Source organism: Macrobrachium nipponense, chromosome 15 (genome assembly GCF_015104395.2).
Source record: "Macrobrachium nipponense isolate FS-2020 chromosome 15, ASM1510439v2, whole genome shotgun sequence".
Taxonomy (NCBI): Eukaryota; Metazoa; Arthropoda; class Malacostraca; order Decapoda; family Palaemonidae; genus Macrobrachium; species Macrobrachium nipponense.
In genome coordinates this window covers 45,879,279-45,884,278 of record NC_087208.1, presented here as the reverse complement: position 1 = coordinate 45,884,278, position 5,000 = coordinate 45,879,279, and the positions used below count along the sequence as shown (strand labels likewise).

Here is a 5,000-nt window from a genome sequence, read left to right as displayed (position 1 = left end):
TCTTTCAATTTAACTCAATATTCCATCTGGGTTGTCTGTAAATTTAATCAAATAATGAGCTTCACACCTGATTAGTCTGGGGGGATACAAACGATTTTTAAAGATATTCAATTGTCACTGGAATAATAATAGGAAATATTAATACTTAATTAGACTGCTTGGTGAAAAGTTTAAAACTCTTCCCGTAGGTTTTAGCGAGTCTCCGAATAAGACAGGAAAACTCCTGAAGTAAAGCACTGTCATGTGTCAGTTAGCTAAGACCTTTAACTGATACCCTATCCTCCACGAGAGACTTTCAGAAATCTTGAGCATTTCCACTGTTAGTAAGAAACAGAATGTTTGTATTGACAGTCTAAATAGCAACAAAAACAGAAAATCAATAACTAGTCACAATAACAACAAGAAAAAAATGCACCGAAGTGTCTTCGGTTTAATCGAGTTTTATGTATATTGTGAATATTTAACTATGTCCCGGTGGTGGCCTGGCTTATATCGTTGCCAGACGCATGATTATGGCTAACCTTAACTTTAAATAACATTTAAAAAACTACTCAGCAGGCTACAAGACTGCAATTTTGTTGTATTTGATGATTGGAGGGTGGATGATAAACGTAACAATATGCAACCCGCTAGGCTCAGTAGTTTTTAAGATTTGAGGACGGACAGACGAAGCTCTCACAATAATTTTCTTTTACAGAAATCTTTAAAAAAAACAGAAATGATAACAATAATGATAATAAATTAATTATATGTCTCACAGACTGCGGACAAGCCTGCGGGGCCTCATTTACAGGCCCGTGTGTGGCAGCAACGAGTAACTTACCCCAATATCTGCGTTCTTCCAAAAATGCACCAAAAACAGATGTCGCAATCCATTCCTCGGGTTACGATGCCAAAGGAGATGTTTGAGGAATGTAAGTTTTTTTAATTTTTCTTTTCTAGTTTTTTTCCCCTTCAATCTTTCTTTCTTTCTCTCTTTCATTCTTTTCGAGGAGTCTTAGTTTGGATACTTGTATACAGGCCAGTGGAGAAAAGGGAGTATCGAAACGTGGTGGTTCCAACCAGTAGATATTTTTGCTGACAACTTCACCCTTCGCTCTGGCTTTTTTTTTTTTTTTTTTTTTCTTTTTATATTGCCGAAATGTTTGGTCGTTTTATTCTACCTTATAAGGCACCGATTTATATCATTCAGCGCTTTCCCCTCCCCTAGTTAGAATGATTTCCTCACCGTGACTAATATTAGAATCCAAGGGACAGAAAAGTGTCCTAAATTCGGATCAAAACTGAGTAATGATCTTCACTTGGTTCTTAAAGACAGAAGTTTCATATTCCCACTCACTCTTGCAAAGAACTTGCAACCCTTATGAGCTGGCGTTCTTGTCCTTGCTAATCATCAACTTGAAGGTAAAACACTTCACACAAAGTTAATTTAAAAAATGTAAAGGAATATTTTTTCCATCAAGCGCTGAGACAAAAATTCCACACTCATGCAGCAGTAACTAATCGTAGCTATTATCTCTGGATTACTCTCATCATTTTCCCAATTTAAAGGATGAGGTGTACTCTCAAATTTAGTCTTTCTAATCTGAGCATAAATTTCTTCTATCTTCCTCACGTGCGAAGACACGTTCTTCATTGTTTTCAATTTCCCGTTTTCTGCAGGTTACGTCATTGGATAAGGTTACGAGCGCCCATCTCCAACCTGTTGTTGGCCCACAGCAGTCTTTCGTTAATTATGGAAGCAAATAGTTTAAGTTTTTACATAAGTTACCATGTCTTTAATAATTATACTCTTTCAAGTATTTCATTGTAAACTTATCTAAGTTTCTTCTATAATGTATATGTAACCCTTTCATTGAATTATTATTACTGGGCATTTTATCATTTATGAAAAAAATTATAATTAAACTGTACGAAGAAATCTAAGTATTTTATTTTCATTTCCCTTCTATTATTAATGGGGTTTTAGTGTATAAATGAATGCACAAATACCCCCCTAAGATTTATGACTAATTAACATGACTATTGGTATATTTTAATTGACATTATACGCAAATTAGGAGCAATATTTGGTATCAGCCATTGACGTAAGAAGAACGTATTATTTTTGGTAAATATTATGAATGAAATAAATGTAATGAAGAAGTTAGTCAAGGCCACCTCTGACCTTTGAAGTGATTTCCTTCAAAATAAATATTCCAAACATTACACTATTGGAAATAATAACATTTGACATAGCAGAGGCTAATAATAGTGCCCTAGTTATTTATCTAGAGTTAGACACAGTTACTCAGAATCGTCAGAAAAACTGAACTAAAATTTTGTTTCTAAACGCTTTCAATTAATTATCTGTTTGTGCTTCGTGGGATGTCCTTATTAGTAATATCAAGGCTTTGACCTAAGAAAAGGTGAGTCGAGGAAATAAAACACAACCATCTGTACCACACTCGAACTGCTGAGTCAATTTGTGGTATAAATAGCAAGTATATATATATATATATATATATATATATATATATATATATATATATATATATATATATCCATATATATATAGATATATATATATATATATATATATATATATATATATATATAATATCTATGATTTTTACTTTTATATATAATGCACCAGTTGCTGATGAAATATACCAAGAATGTCATATTAGCTTTATTATCTACCATAATTTAAGTGAGAACACTAGAAATACTGATACTGCGTAGGAGTAAGACTTATTATTAAAAAGTTTTTACTGTACAGCTTGCGGTAACATAGCTTGCTCAGCCGATTACAACCCCGTTTGTGGCACTGATGGGAAGACGTACTCCAACGGCTGCCACTTAAGTATCGCGCAGAGATGTGAAGATTCAAGTCTAAGGGAGTATTGCAAGGGAAGATGTGGGGAATGTAAGTTTCTCATCATATATTCAATATTAAGTCTGTTTAGAAATATCTGAAGTTGAGAATTTGTGCATGCTAATTTTACTATTGATCTGCTGCTCGTATGGGTGTTGAAATGAGAAAGTGACAATAATGGTTTTTTGCACGTTAAAGTGAACAAATGACTAAAGTGAGAAATGATTAAAATGAAACCAATTTGACTGTGAGGGTACTCTTATTAGCCATTACTATATTGAAAATTAAAGAAGTCACTGTAGGATATCTACTTGGCGTTCTGACTACCATGGTCACAGCCTCGGTAATTTTGGAGATTTCAATACAGACCAGAAAAAGGGATATACAGTTTTGATTTTATCTGAATAATCTCATAAGTTGCATTAATTTCATTCACTAATTGTTAAACAACCTAAATAACTTCAGAGCTCCTAAATATATGAAGCATTCCAGTCATAATTCTATGTCTTTATCTGCATTATAATGCCCTGGTGATTAGAGATGAGTGAAACAGTAGACAGTTAATGAAATGTTCAAATGTATCTGCTCTTATGTATTTATTCATTCATACTTTCATTTACTTATCCAGTTCGTATTTAACCAGTTTATTCAAATTCCCTGTTATTCATCCAGTCTTAATATATTTCTCTTTTCTTCTACAGGTGGATATGCTTGAGTCTTCATTAACATTGGGAAAAACAGTTTCATAGATATACTTTCATTACCTGTAGGAGAAATTGTTTAAAAATACACCAGGTCAACTGCATCATTGATGTACTCTTTCAAGAATTTCATTCTGAACTTGCATCAGATTTCTACCTTAAAATATCTGTACCTTTCATTGAATTTATTTTCTTGTAGCATTGTATCATCTATGAAATGAAAACATAATAAAGCCAAATTTTAAATCCAGCTCTATATTTTAAATTCCCTTTAAATATTAAGAAGTTTCAGCACATGTATCAATATGCAAATAACCACCCAAAATATACTGCTGATTAAGGTTACTTTTGGTACCGTTAATTAAAATCATAAGTAAATCAGGAGCACATTATTTGAAATCAACCATCAATGTGAGGAGAAAGCATAATTTTGGCAAATATTTTGAATGGAATAACACAAATGAAGAAATTATTGGAGGCCCTCTCTTGCCATTAGACTCATTTTCTGAAAACTATGGCTATTCTGAATGTTAATTTAAGTTACTAGTAATGTAAATTATACATTTGATAGGGTAAAGAGTCAGCAATATTATTGTTCAGGTTATAATCTAGACTTAGACATAGTTACTCTGACTCGTCTAAAACTGAATTGCAATTCTTCTTCTTAAAAATGTTTCGATTATATTCTCTGCTTGTACTTCACTTGATGTCCTTACCAATAATATCAAGGTCTTTCGTTTAAAATGACGTGACACCAGACAAAAAACCCATTCAGGTGTCAGTAATACATTCACTGGTGTTTGAATTTGGTGTAAATATTGGTCACACACACACACACACACACACACACACACACACACACACACACACATATATATATATATATATATATATATATATATATATATATATATATATATATATATATATATACATAATATATATATATATATATATATATATATATATATATATATATATATATATATATATATATATTGCCTTTCTTTGTCTTACAATGATTGTTACCTCATCTTAAGTTATTTATGCATTATTCAGTATCTTTTCATTTTCTATTTTTCACATTAAGTAGACGGGACGTTGAGTCGAAAGACCTTGCTTATACCTTTATTTGTATATATATATATATATATATATATATATATATATATATATATATATATATATACATATGATATATATATATATATATATATATATATATACATATATATATATATATATATATATATATATACATATGTATATATATATATATATATATATATATATATATATATATATATATATATACAAATAAAGGTATAAGCAAGGTCTTTCGACTCAACGTCCCGTCTTGGCAGACAGACTGACCTACATGAGAAATTGAGAGTACAGAAAGGTCGTGTAAGTGACATATAGAGATTATAAAGAGATTAGTA

At 31.2% G+C, this 5,000-nt stretch overlaps 1 protein-coding gene and 2 long non-coding RNA genes across 4 annotated transcripts in view; 2 read left to right on the top strand and 1 right to left on the bottom strand.

The window, feature by feature from the left end:
- The window catches only part of LOC135194905 (turripeptide Gsg9.2-like), a 78,040-nt gene that overhangs the window by 40,917 nt on the left and 32,123 nt on the right, over nt 1-5,000 (top strand). The gene's annotated exons all lie outside the window — the stretch shown is intronic.
- LOC135194909 (uncharacterized) overlaps nt 1-5,000 on the bottom strand; it is a 41,325-nt gene that overhangs the window by 15,372 nt on the left and 20,953 nt on the right. The gene's annotated exons all lie outside the window — the stretch shown is intronic.
- LOC135194913 (uncharacterized) lies at nt 2,765-3,808 on the top strand. The gene is made up of 2 exons (XR_010310029.1): nt 2,765-2,908; nt 3,559-3,808. It is a non-coding gene; the product is annotated as an uncharacterized LOC135194913 (long non-coding RNA).